This window comes from Panthera tigris, chromosome E1 (genome assembly GCF_018350195.1).
Source record: "Panthera tigris isolate Pti1 chromosome E1, P.tigris_Pti1_mat1.1, whole genome shotgun sequence".
Lineage (NCBI taxonomy): Eukaryota > Metazoa > Chordata > Mammalia > Carnivora > Felidae > Panthera > Panthera tigris.
The window spans coordinates 17246678-17261581 of record NC_056673.1 but is presented as its reverse complement, the minus strand read 5'-3'; the positions used below and the strand labels follow the sequence as shown (position 1 = coordinate 17261581).

The 14904-nt window shown below is 38.3% G+C and overlaps 1 protein-coding gene across 1 annotated transcript in view; it reads left to right on the top strand.

The window, feature by feature from the left end:
* Window positions 1-231: 231 nt before the first annotated feature.
* The window catches only part of TAOK1 (TAO kinase 1), a 144526-nt gene continuing 129853 nt past the window's right edge, over window positions 232-14904 (top strand). Inside the window, exon 1 of the mRNA XM_007076068.3 lies at window positions 232-591. The gene's annotated coding sequence lies outside the window, so the exon portion shown is untranslated. The remainder of the gene's footprint in view (window positions 592-14904) is intronic.

The window sequence follows — 14904 nt, the reverse complement described above, 5'->3', positions numbered from 1 at the left end:
TAGTGAGTTGGTGCCGCCGCCTGTCTAAGGAGAGAGGAGGGGTCCCGCTTGCCTGCGCCCTTCACGGGCCGAGAGCGCGAGGCACCGGCGAACCTCTGAGGCCTCCCGGCCCCTGGGGACCCCGCCCCGCCGCCGCCGGCCGGCCGGCCCGCGGCCTCTCTTCCCTTTGTGAGCGCCCCCTTCCCAGGGGTGGTGGTGGTGGTGGCGGAGGGCTGTGCGTGGGCCCGCCCGCCGAGGGGCCGCGGCGGGGGACGAGAGGGCCTCGGCTGTGTGAGGACGGGAGGCGGCCGAGGCCCGGGCCGGTTCCCCCGAGGCGGCGGCGGCGGCGGCTCCCAGCACTTCCCCGCGCCATCTTAGCTGAGCCCAAGCGCTGAGGGCGCCTCCTCGACCCCGGTCGTCCCCTCGCCCCCTCCCCCCCTGCCCCTTGTCGCAGAGCTTGGGCTGGGCGGCTTGCTGGGGCTCCGGGGGGGGGGGGGCGGCGGTCGGTCGCCAGGCCCCCTCCTCCTCACTCCTCGCCCTCCAGCGTAGCGGCTACCCGAGCGCTGCAGGGGGCTGCGCTTGCCTACTCCGCCCAGACCTGTCGGCGAAAGGGTAAGGGCACCTCTGCTTTGGGGAAGGGAGACATGGAGGGGGCGGGGAAATCCGGCCCACTCGGGCCTCTCCGAGTAGAAGGGATGTGGGGGTGGGGTAGGGAGAGAGACAAGGAGGGTCTGTGATTCTGTGGGTGGGGTGAAGAAGCTGGTGAGCTGGGCGCCCTCCCGTTTTGAGGGGCAAGAGCAATTACATTTCTCTTTCCTGAGGGTCACCGGAAGGGGTGGTGGAAGGGGATGTCTCGAGGAAGGTGTGGCTCTCATGGGGAGACTGGGTTGCTGTGCACCCCGATTTAAAGGCGCGAGGTCCCTTTCCTTCTCTTCTGATCCCTCTGCTCCTCCCTCTCCTCCTTTGTAGTGTCTGTATTCTTGGGAAGGGTAGCCTGCTGGATGGATTCCACCCCCGCTCAGGAAATCTATACTCCTGTAGGGGTGATGGAAGCGTTTCTCCCCCCTACCCTTCCCCCTTCCCCATCCTTTAGTCTACTGCAATGCTGCAGAAGTCCAAGGCAGTTTCTTCATACACAGGCCCGTGTATACACTGAAGGGAGGGGGAGCAGGAGTGGGAAGTAATGGCGCTTCCCTTGGAAAGGTTACCCTTTTCCCTTGGTTTTAAATCGATAACAGTACCGGTTTAATATTCTTCCCCTGAGATCTGTCCCTGGGAAGCATATCTGTTCCTGTTGTTATTGTTGAGAAATATGGTCTCTGGAGAGGGACCCTGCCATGTTTGAACAGTTTTGATGTCTCTCTCTCGCTTTCTTTTTAAACACTAGATTGACATTTTGTGTGTGTGTGTGTGTGTGAACACGTTGGGTTTTCACTGGGATTCAGATGAAATAATTTTGTACTCTTTCATGTCCCTGTCTTTTTTTCTTTTGTGACTTTTGTAGTTTTTGAAGAATTATTAAAGATTAATGCATACAGGCAGGCCGTTTAATGGACCTTCGTTCTCTTTGAGCTGTGAATTTTTAGGGTTAATGCTATTTGTATAACATTGAAATTGGAATTTTCTGAAAATGATTAGGTTACAAACCTTTCTGTAGAGATGCTTTGTTAAGGAAATGAAAAAGAAGACATTAATTTGCCTAATTATTCTGTGAAAGGATCTGTGTTATGTAGTCATTTTCCACTTCTTTTGCTTCATGTCATATTTATTTAAAAGAAATCATCTGGTTTACAGTAGTACTTGTTTTTAGAGTAGAAATAAATAAAAATAAAAATTTTAACATCCTGGAAGTGTGTTGCAAAGTGCTTTTTGTGATCAAAGAATAGTCTTGAAGTCTACTGTTCATACTTTTTTTCTTTAAGTGTTTAGATTTACTGATGAAGTGATTTAAAAATGTCTCATATATAAAAGTTCGTAGAATTACTTTTTTTTCCCAAAGCAGTGAAGACTGAAATATGTACAGATATGAGTTGTTTTGATATTTTACTAACAAGTTGCATTTGGTGTTTAAGCTTTGCTTAGTGGGTGACTTATTTTAAAATACCTTTGGATGTCATCTACATTTAATGTTACCCATCAGATGTTTTTTGGTGTGTTTGTTGCATTTTGAAACCTGTTTTAAGACAGGGATTTAAAGATGTTAGTAGTAGTAGTTTTAGGCAACAATTTCGTTTCTGTCATTTCATGATTTTGATATAAGGAGGCACATTAATGACATGGTAAATCAGTTTTATTATTTTTCCTCGGAAAATGGAATTCTCCTTGCTTTCTTTATTTCGTTTTGATTTTTATCTAAATTTATTTTGACTTAAACAGCACTTCTCATTTGAATTTTTATTTCATGGCACAAAGCTGCCATGTGTGTAGAGTTTTGGTGTATACAGTTTCTCCCTATATGGGAAATTATGCCGTAAAGTTTAATTCTGTATGTTGTTGATAATTCATATATATTGGCACGTGTAAACCCAAGCATACTGCTCAGCAGAGAATGATTATGTTTTTGTCTTGGAAAGATGCAGGCAGAGAAGATTTGTCAGTAAAGGCTACAAAACTTAGAGAATATACACAGAATGTACATAAACTTCTTGCTATACTTCAGCATGCTAGAACTAAGAGAGACTCTTAAGAACAAGTAAAAAGAAACCCCATTATCCATAGCTGGTAAGAATTCTAAAAGTGGTAAAAGTATCTTCTTTACCAATTAGATAAATTCATTATTAAGGAAAAACTGCCTGAGGGTTATTTCGGCTGACCTCTGATGCCACTGTCAGAGAATACTGAGAGCTGGGTTTGGTTGATTCCAGTTTAGTATGGTACTTAGGTTTCTAAATAGTTCATCTACAAAATGGCAGTGTACATCACTTCCTGTTCTTTCACAACTGACTCTTTCTCTGGATTCCCTTTTAATGACTTAACTTTTGGCATTCTGATATCTGATTTGTTAATTTGGTTATAATTCTCATGTTTTATAGATGGAAGAATTTCTAAGAATCAACTGGGTTTAATAGTCTAATATTATCTTGACAGTAACCTACCTTCCAAACTAAAAGATAGTTTCTCAAACATATTTAAACTCTGAGAGGTTTTAGAGAAATAGAACAATGTACAGAACAAAAGTATGAGTGAACTGAATAGAAAATTATTACTGTGTTTTCTATAGTATAGATTTGAGGAGAACTATGGATATGGCAGTTACTTGAATGTGTGTTAATATTAAACAAACTTTCTGTATATCGAGGCACATACATATTTGGTCCCATGTTATGTCAGTCCATTAATAAGAAAGAAGCTGATTAGTTATAGAACACCAGGAAGACTAAATGCTGTTATTAACCATAAAGAGAATAATTTATTTTAGTAATTTGCTGATACTTAGTGGATATAAATACTTAGTGACTTCAGAAATTTTCTAGGGGCCAACAGTTGGCATTGAAATTAGATTTGAGATTAATCTGTTATTCATATTACCAGGAAATAAATTCTGGGTTTTTCATCTGACTGATTTGTGTATTAAAATCAGTTAATTTTTTCTTTGTATCACTTTTGGTTATCAGTAGTCTCTATTATAATAATTGCACTCATACTAGTTTAACCTTTTAGAAATTAGGAGGTTTTGGGGAGCCTGGGTGGCTCAGTAGGTTAAGCCTGGAGGCTTAACTCTTAACTCCTGATTTCGGCTCAGGTCATAATTCTCACTCCCCTTCTCTCTGCCTGCCCCCCCCCCCCAAAATAAATAAACTTAAAAAAAAAATTAGGAGGTTTTTTTGGTATGTATTAACTGATGTTCAGAATCATGTATGAATGAGTCTTTTCTAAAAAGTGTTATTTCTGTAGTCAACTTCTTGTGAAAAATTGAGATTGATCTGTTAAACAGAGTGCCATCGTTACATTTATCTGCTTTTAGGTTTTTATACTTGTTATGGCTGGATTTTAAAAAAATATTCTTCAAAATTTCTGGGGCGCCTGGGTGGCTCAGTTGGTTAAGCATCTGACTTTGGCTCAGGTCATGATCTCGCGGTTCGTGAGTTTGAGCCCCACATCGGGCTCTGTGTTGACTGCTCGGAGCCTGGAGCCTGGAGCCTGCTTCGGGTTCTGTGTCTCCTTTTCTCTCTGCCCTCCCCTGCTCACACTCTGTCTCTCTTACTCTCAAGAATAAATAAACATCAATTTAAAAAAATATTGTTCAAGATTTGAAATTCTAAGATGTGAGAAAGATACAAACCTGTATTATTCCATTCCATTCCATTGTTGGATTGAAATATTTTAATTTTTAGTGGTAAAAATTGATGTTTAATTTCATTAAAGATGTCTCAGACCTTCTAAAAAATCCACATGAATTAAAAAGTTGTATGGAGGGACTAGAAACAGTTCTTAAGAAGAAAAAAATTTTTTGACATTGTATTTTATTGTTTTGAGAGACAGATTGCTGAGTAGGGAAGAGGCAGGGAGAGAGGGGGAGAATCCAAAGCAGGCTGTGGGCTTTGAGCTGTCAGCATAGAGCCCCATGCGGGGCTCGAACCTATGAGCACAAGATCATGACCTGAGCCGAAGTTCGACGTTTAACCTACTGAGCGACCTAGGCACTTTTTTTTTTTTTTTTGTAAGTTTATTTATTTAGAGAGAGAGCACACTTGTGTGCACATGCACACCAGTGGGGGAGGGGCAGAGAGAGGGAGAGAGAATCCTAAGGTGTCTCCACACTGTAGTGTAGAGCCCAATGTGGGCTTGAACTCACATAAATACCTGGCATGTAAATAAAAGTATAGATATATAGCCTATTAAAAATGCCAATGTCAGTGTAAACAACTCATTCTTTTTAGAGTTGTGTATTTAAAATTTTTTTCAATGTTTTTTTTTTTACTTTTTTTAAATATTTATTTTTGAGAGAGAGAGACACACACAGCACAAGTAGGGGAGGGGCAGAGAGAGAGGGAGACACAGAATTTGAAGCAGGCTCCAGGCTCTGCACTGTCAGCACAGAGCCTGACATGGGACTTGAACTCATGAACCCTGAGATCATGACCTGAGCTGAAGTTGGACACTTAACTGACTGAACCACCTAGGAGTCCCAACGTTTATTTTAGAGAGAGAGAACAGGGAAGAGTCAGAGAGAGATGGAGACACAGAATCTGTAGCAGGCTCCAGGCTCTGAGCTGTCAGCACAGAGCCTGATGCGGGGCTTGAACCCATGAACTGGGAGATGATGATCTGAGTCACAGTTGGCTGCTTAACCAACTGAGCTACCCAGGCGCCCCTAAACATAACTACTTTTAAGTGGCCTCTAACATCTTTAAAGTTGAAAAGGAGCTGATTTTTCCTTTTGACAAAATGCAGAGTTAGAAGAAGGTGAATTATTCTATTTAGAAAGACATGCACGGGGGGTCTGGGTGGCTCATTCGGTTAAGTGTAGGATTCTTGATTTTGGCTCAGGTCATGATCCTGTGGTTTGTGGGCTTGAGCCCTGCCTTGGACTCTGCACTGATGGGTTGAGCCTGCTTGGGATTCTCTCTCTTTTTCTGCCCACCACCCAGCTCCTCATGCTCTCTCTCTCTCTCAAAATAAATAAACTTTAAAAAAGAACTCTTAGAAAGATATGCAAAATTTAGTTTCTGAGAAAAGCAGTGACAAATAATGGAATGGAACAAAATATTCTGATTTGCAACCACTGATAATGATAAAAGTGGCACGTAATGTATCTTAATTTCACTTAATAATATTAGCTGTGTAATTACTTTATGTAACTTAAAAAAAGTTTATTTATTTTGAGAGAGAAAGGGGAGGAGGGGCAGAGAGAGAATCCCAACAGGCTCTACACTGTCAGTGTAGCACCTGATGCGGGGCTCAAACCGGGAGATTGTGACCTGAGCCAAAATCAAGAGTTGGTCGCTTCCAACTAAGCTACCCAGGTGCCCCCCCCCCCACCTTTATGTGACTTTTTAAGCCTTACTTTCTTCATCTATAAAATGAATATAGAACCTACTTTACAAGGTTGTTAGGTTTAAATGGGATAACTTGTTAAGTACTTAGCATATTGCCTGATACATAGTACGTGCCCAGTAAGTTGTTGGCTATCACACACTAGCTGTTTAATAAATGTTTGCAAATGAATACAGGGAGTCTAATATTTAACACTGAAGTGCATTACATAATTTTGATTTGGATTAATACATTTGGAGCTGGACATACCTTTTTGAAAGAAATGATTAGAATTTTTCTTTTAAGTCAGCTCCACACTGAGCGTGGAGCTCAACTCAGGACTTGAACTCAAGCCTGAGCTTCAGAGTCGGATGCCTAACTGACTGAGCCAACCCAGGCGCCCCTAAATTATTAGAATTTCTAATTCTTTTTTTTTTTTTAATTTTTTTTTTTAACGTTTATTTATTTTTGAGACAGAGAGAGACAGAGCATGAACGGGGGAGGGTCAGAGAGAGAGGGAGACACAGAATCCGAAACAGGCTCCAGGCTCTGAGCGGTCAGCACAGAGCCCGACGTGGGGCTCGAACTCACGGACCGCGAGATCGTGACCTGAGCCGAAGTCGGCCGCTTAACCGACTGAGCCACCCAGGCGCCCCAGAATTTCTAATTCTAAGAGTAGCTTAGAAACTTTTTATACCTATAGTGGACTACTGGCTAGTTCTACAAGAGATATTCTTTTTCCTTTGTGGATAAACCTTTCCTAAATAATGAAATTTTCTTTCCCTTTTGTACTTCATTTGTTTATTTAAGAGTCATTTCATGTCACTCTTCCACATCCTGGAGCTCTTTTCACCTTCCTAGCTTTGAAGGCATCCAAAGTACTCCTGCTCTCCTAAGCTTATCTTTATAGGTTCCCTTTGTACATCCTTACCTTGAAAGTGGTTTGTATTCCACAATATATTAATTAACAGACATTAAATGATGATCATATGCCAGTAAGACATGATACCTGCCCTGGAGGAATTCTGTCTTTTCATTTTTTTCCACCTCCTGAATATTTTCTTAAACTAGATACTCATGAAAGCAAGGAATTGTCAGTTCCTTGGGGTTGTCAGTTCCTCTAAGCTAGTGTTTTTCAAACTTTAGGTTGTGACTTAATAATGGCTAGTGAATTCAATTTAGTAAGTTACAGTAACAGTTTTTTTTAATGAAAAATAATAGGAAATAATCAGAATGTGGTATGTAAGGGTAAGCATTCTAATGAGAAACTTTTTTTTAATGTTTATTGATTTATTTTTAGAGAGAGAGAGAAAGTGTGCTCACACAGGGCGAGGGGGGCAGAGAGAGAGGAAGAAAATTTCAAGCAGGCTCTGCAGGGCTCAAGCTTACCAACCATGAGATCAGGACCTGAGCCAAAATCAAGAGTCAGATGCTTAAGAAACTTCAGAGTTGGGCATCCCAACAAACTTTTTTTTTTGGCTGTATCTTTATGTGCTCTGGATAACCAGTTACATTTTTAAAATATGTACATTCAAGTTAGTTACCCAGTTACATTTTTTAAAAATTTCTTTTTCAACTCATCCTTTCTACCTTTTTTTAATATTTACTTTGTTTGAGAGAGCGTATTTGGGGGAGAGGTAGAAAGGGGGGGCAGAGGATAGGAAGCAGGTTCTGCACCGATAGTGAGCCTGATGTGGTGTTTGAACGCACAAACCATGAGATCATGACCTGAGCCAGAGTTGTATGCTCAACCAACTGAGCCATCCAGGCACACCCCCTCCCCGCTTTTTTTAAAGTGTATATTTATTTATTTTCGGTAATCTCTACAGCCAAGGTGGGGCTCAAACTCATGACTCTGAGATCGGGAGTCACATGGTCTTCTGACTGAGCTAGCCAGGCGCTACATCATCTTTTTATGCCTTTACTTTATGTATTTACTTTTAATGCCTCTGAAGTATAATATACTTGTTTTTTCTTTTAATAAGTCTACTTTCAGTCTTTCCTGATTCTAGTCTCTAGTCTATTTGATAGTTATGTTATGCATATTCACCTTTATTAGGCTGCACATCTTGTTAGGGTACTAAGGACTCTGTCTAAAAGATCCTGGTAAGGGTACCAGCCATTTTGGGTGTGATGGTAACTTTTGAGGTGTTTATATTGGGGAACCTATGTTATTACATATCTAGAGTCATAGCCTGTGTGTATGAGTGCAGTTTCTTAGGAATTGCAAAATTTATTTTTTAAGGAAGGAAAACTTTTTATTTGGAGCATATTGAGAAAATGTCTTTTATTTTTATTTGGGGTATATGTGGATTTTAAAAATATTGCAGCATATATTTTAACAGGATTTGTAAGGTGACTATTTAAGTATATTAGATAAGTATATTAAGTATATTTTTAAAATTTCAGTGTGCTTCAGTGCATGACATTTTACCATATCCTTATGTTTTGATTGATGTTTTTAGTCCACTTGTGGTAGCAGTTATGAGTCTCTAGGCTGTATTTTTTACTGATTTCTTCAAATTTATTTCCACTGAGACTGAGAAATTTCAGAAAAACTTGATGAACAGCATTACTAAACAAGGGGAAGGCTTTTTCTTTGGGAAAGCTTTCTCTCTTTGCTAAACGCATCTATATTGTTGATTGGAAAGACTAAAGTTACTTATTTACCTGTAATTATACTTGATAAGGAAACTTTATTGTTGCATAGAAACTCTGTATGGTATGTGTGATAGTATTTAACATGTAGTGTTTCAGTAATCTCATGCTATGTAAATGGTAGATGATGACTGTGATGTTTTATAATAACGGATTGTCACATTATAGGAGTATGGTGTTTGTTGGTTTTGTTCCTTAGAATTTAAGGGTTCTGAGTCCCAGAGGAACAACATAATGTGCTTGTTTTCAGATTCTTTACTTTGACATATATAGTTGTTAGCACTGATTTTTCCATTATTGAGAAAATAGAGTAATGAAAAGATCCTTCCTTTTATCTTCATTTTAGGTACTGACAAAATGTTTTTGTGTATTATGTGTGAATATTCAAGTTCTGTAAAATAATGCTGTGAAACTTTAGAGTAAAAGGACTTCAAGAAGGAAAAGATGTGAAAGTTTTCTATTTAGAAAAGGAATGTCCTATAATAGACTTGGTTGCTAGCGATGGAAAGTATAGAATTTGGGTATCTCTTCGTTTATGTGACATTTTGGTTGAACTAATTACACATATACATACAAATATATAGTAAATTGGGTGAAGAGAACCACTATATTCAAGAATAGCATGGTTTTAGAAGAAAATAAAAATATTGATATGTGAATTTTGTTTTTGTAATATGTATTGGATAATACAGTAAATTAGAAGAATAAGTTTTGCAAGAGAGGCTTATTACTATAGTAAAAGTTGTTATCCCAAAATCCTAAATAAAGGATTGTTACCAAATGAAATTTTTTGTCACTGGTTGAATATATAGGAAGTAAGTGCTATTTATTATTTAATAAAAAATAAATGATAAGGGGGATGGGAGTATTTTGGTTTATATTTTACTTTGTTTTTGCATTTGGTAGTTTTAGTATTGGAATTGAATTAGATTTTGTGCCTGTAAGGAGGGCCAAAATGATATTTGAAAAAAACATGTTTTTAATCCACAAGAATGGACCTACTTTGAAAGTTGTATGTTTTGAGAACTTTGAGTAGGAATCAAAGAACTTTTATTTACCATATTTGGAATGTAGATATTTCAATAATGTATCATTCTTTCAAAAATTTACCTTCAGTTGGATAATTAGCCTCCTGATATTTTACTCTAAACAACTAAATTTAACAGGTCATCTGATTGATTTAAAAGTCTTGAAAGTGCAGATCTTCATTCAACCTTCTACGTGATGGTGTGGAATATATTAGGGTAGGAATGGTAAAACGGGTACAGTAAGCAAACACCTAAAATATGTCTTATGACTCTTTGAGGTGGTACATCCAGTCATTAACAATAAAATTCTGTTTTTGAGATATGAAATGTTTATTAAATAATAAAAATGTCTATTTTTGACATTAAGGTGCACTGTTACTCTGTTAATATAAATTATATTGGATTAAAGTTAGGATTCTGGAATGGTATCCTTAAATTTTAGTATTAAATTTTTTATTTATATTTTTAAAATGTTTTATGTTTATTTTTAAGAGAGAGCGAGGCAGGGGAGGGACAGAGAGAGAGGGAGACAGAGAATCTGAAGCAGGCTCAGGCTCTGAGCTGTCAGCATAGAGCCTGATGCGGGGCTCAAACTCACAGACTCTGATATCATGACCTAAGCTGAAGTCAAGATGCTTAACCGACTGTGCCACTCAGGCGCCGCTTTTATTTTTATTTTTAAGTAATCTCTACAACCAGCATTCAGGCTTGAACTCCCTACCCCGAGATCAAGAGTTGCATGCTCCACCAACTGAGCCAGCCAGTTGCTCTGGTATTCTAAATTTTAGTATCCATTATTTTACTTTGTCTTAGGTGGTACTGTGTGATGAGATTAAAACATTTTTTTGAAACAGTGTTCTTTTTTTATTCCTTTTGATGCATAGTGATTAAGCTATTTGGTATACTCATGCTTATCTTAGTATGGAAATCAATTTTCACTTAACACTTTTGAGATACTCAGGTTATAACTTTTGATTTGTTGGTATATACTATGAAAACACCAAATCAAAATAGTAATTGATGAAATTTGAATTTAAAGACTCCCAGCTTAGGGCACCTGATTGACTCAGTTGGTAGAGCATGCAACTCTTGATCTCAGGGTTGTGAGTTTGAGCCTGTGCTGGGTGTGGAGCCCACTTTAAATAAATGAAAAAATATCTTTAAAAGAAAAAAATAAATAAAGACTACCAGTTTAGCCAGTACACTATGTAGCTTTAGGTTTATTTTAATTAAAATGAGATTCATTAATAACACATGTATTTATTATATATTTTGAGTCCTATATTCTAGGCACTGTGTTTATCATAATGACATCTATTTATTATACATTCAAGTGCTATTTGCTAGGTGCTGTGCCAGGATACAAAAAATGAGTTAAAACTGGATTCCTCCTGTAGTTCAGTTTAGTTAGGGATATAGATTTGCAAATAGGTATATACAATAACTCAGTGCAAGATTTCTCAACCATGGCAGTATTGACATGTTAGGGAGGATAATTAATTGTTATGGGGGGATCTGTGCTGTGTATTATGATATTTTGCAGCATTTCTGGCCTTTACCCATTAGATGCCAGTAGCACTCCCTGCCGCATGTGACAATCAAAAATGTCTAGACATTGCTAGATGTCCCCTGGAGAACAAAATCACTTCTGATTGAGATGCACTGGTTTAGTCAATGCTAAGGTTATGGGAAGTGGAATGTACAACAAGCTGTTATAGCAAAAGTAAAGGTAGAATTTAATGTTATAAGAGCTGTTATAGCAAAAGTAAAGGTAGAGTTCAGAAAGCTGGAATGAGCCCTGAGGGAGTGTGATTTTATCTAGGTCTTAAAGAAAAGTAGGACTGGAAAGGATATCAAATACCTGAGAGCATGAAAGATCAATATCTAAGAAAGGGATTCATAGTTTGTGGCTATAGGTTATTTATAGGGTTAGGGATGGATATTTGGTAAAAAATTACTTTGGGGCCATCTTAGTTCTTTTAACTGTTTAATTGAGGCATAATTAATGCACCAGACTGCATAAATATGAAGTGTAACATTATTGAATTTTTGCAGATGTATACAGTCATGTAATCACCATGCAGAATATGAAACATTTCTAGCAGTTCTTATAGTTATTTTTTGAAGGACCATTTTTGCCGATGTGAGAATCATATAAAAGCAGGAGTGTATTAATCAGATTTGTGTTTTGAAAAGATTACTCTGAAGGTATTATGGAGAATAAATGGGCAGAAATTATATGTAGGAAGATTGGTTAGAAGGTTATTACAGAAGTCTAAATACGGAGAGCTGACATGATGGATTTGAGAGACATTAAGGCAGAAAAATTGATAGGATAGGGGTTTACTAGAGGTAAGGGAAAGGATGTGTTGAGGAAGACTTTGTTTTGTAAGCAAACAAGAAAGATAGTGATTTTGGCTTTGGTTGTGTATTAGGAAAGACTAGGTTATGTTGTGGTAACAAACAGTTCAGGACTTTTAGTGGCTTTTAACAGTACATTTTTTTGCTTGACACGCTATATGTATAGTGTGGGTTGGTGGGGGCTTCTGCTTGTTCTTGCTATGCAGGGTCTCAGACTGATAGAGGCTCCATTTTAACACATTGTTCGCGATCTCCATGGCAATAGGAAGGAAACTGTTGCTAATAACTCACTGGCTCTTAAAGTGTCTAGAAGAGGGTCATGTCATTTTGGCTTATTCATTGGCCAAAACAAGTCCTATGGTCTTAACAGATTACACAGAAGAGGTAAGGAAGTGCAGTCATACTGTGCATTCTGAAGAAGAGAACTGAAATATTTCAGCCATAGTAAATATTTGCCATATGTTGAGTTACAGCTTATTTAGTCTTTTAAATAGTTAATTATGTTGAAATTTATGATAAGAGTTTTAGTAGTAGTAGAGCTGCCAGTTACTGAACATTTATTTGTGTGTGTGGTACTTTAAGATATATTTTTGTTTTAATCTTTTACAACATTTCTGCAAGGTAGGTGGCAGCCCCATTATATAGTGGGGAAACCGATGCTTGAGGTTAAAGAACTTACGATTGTGTAGCCAGTAAGTAATGGAGCCAGGAATATGTCTGTAAAACCTGAGCTAGTTGTACTCTACCAGGTTAAGTAGAATCTACATGGCAGTAAGGTAAAGGGAGGAAAAAAACTTTTTGATTGACTAATCAATCACATATTGCTAATTAGACTTGATTTTTAGAAAAGATTTTGCTTTTAAGTAATCTCTACACCCAGTGTGGGGCTCAAATTCACAACCCTGAGATCAAGAGTTTCACGCTCCACTAGCTGAGCCAGCCAGGCAGGCACCCCTAGACTTAATATTGTTAATTAGACTGAAGTGAATTAGCAGTGGTGTTCTTCCTGTAAATGACATTTCTCCAGAATGTTACTGAGATTTCACAAGTTTAGACTATTTCACTACATTTTAAAGATTCAAAGATTAAAAGCTGCTGTTTTGTATTCATTAATTCTCTCTTTTTACCACCTTCTGATATCTACCTATATCATAACAGTTATTAATGTTTGAATATGAAAATTTTTCATCACTTCTTTGTACGTGAAATACTAGTGTATGCAGTTTATTTCTCTATTTCTCTTCCTTAGTGAGAATTTCCTTTCAGGTATGGGAATTACTAGTCTTGGGGTATTGATAATTAGAATTAGAGGGAATGTGGCTGTTGGGAATAGAAAACTCAAGGAGAAGGCTGAGTCAGGATTTTATAAAAAAAAAAACTTTAGTAAAGATTAAAGGAAATAAATCTGATTTGTAAAACTGTCTTCCAGCTTCTAACGAGGCAAAGAAAGAGCTTATCTTTTAGAGGCTAATAGTACTTTTACATGAAGTTAATGGACAGAGCTAAGAGCTAAGGCTCTCTATAATGGCAAAGGCCTGTGAGAAGTAAATTAGTCAAAGTATTTCCATCATACTTGCATCTTGGCACCACGGTTGTCTTTGGGAAATCATCAGCTTTTGCCTTAAAGTTGGAAAAGGCCTTAAATAATGGAAAGAGGTTAAATTATTTAGAATAAGTTATAACTGTTCATGGTATAAAATTTAGAATATACAGGGGTGCCTGGGTGGCTCAGTCGGTTAAGAGTCCGACTTCGGCTCATGTCATGATTTCACAGTTTGTGAGTTCAAGCCCCACATCGGTCTCTGTGCTGACGGTTCACAGCCTGGAGCCTGCTTCAGATTCTGTGTCTCCATCTCTCTCTCTTCCCCTCCCCTGCTCACGCTCGCTCTCTCTCTCAAAAATAAACATTGAAAAATTAAAAAATATATATACAAAAAAGATATACCATGGAAAGTAAGTTATCCTTCCATGTCTATCCCCTTCCCACACTGTACCCCTTTGCACAAGCAATCATAATTTCTTATCTATCCTTTCAAAGATGGTTGGTATTAAACATTTGAATGGTGGATTAGGCAGGAGGAGAAAAACCTCCTAGTATGCATGTCTGCAGAACAGCAGTACACATTTACAAGCACTTCAAATGAGAGACATGAAAAATTTAGAGTTTAGGAGCATCTGGCTGGTTCAGTCGGTAGAACATGCAACTCTTGGTCTTGTGACTATAAGTTCGAGCCCCATGTTGGGTGTAGAGACTACTTAAAAGTAAAATATCTTAAAAAAAATTTGTAGTTACTAAATTACCTGTGTGGTACACATGGGAAATTTAGGATATGTAAATGTTATTGGTATTTTTTAGCAATTTAGTGTGTGCAAAAATATGCAAAAAATTTTCTAAGAGCATAAATATACCGGTGATCTTAGTCCTCCTGATCTTGTTTGCTTTTTTAATATTTTAAGTGCCAAAAAAACATCAATTTTTTTATTAGGTCGATTTTCAGGGAGCAGGACTTTGAGTTTAGAGAGAGACTCGGGGTGCCTGGGTGGCTCATTTGGTTAAGCATCCGACTCTTGGTTTTGGCTCAGGTCATTATTTCACGGTTCATGGGTTTGAGCCCCTTGTCCAGCTCTGCTCTGACAGAGTGGAGCCTGCTTGGGAGTATTTCTCTCTCCCCTCCTCTCTCTCCCCCCCTCCCCCTCTCTGCCCCTCTACCCCCAATAAATAAATAAACTTAGAAAAATGTTTCTGAGAAGTCTCAAGGAGAATAAATATTCATGTGTGGTTCTAAATGTCTTCCTTGTAATGCTTAGTGCTATTTATTGTCCCCTTCTTAAAAATTTTATTTTACTGGCCCCTTACTCTAAGTGTCTCCAAATGCCTGCCTGAAATGTCTTGTATTTCTTC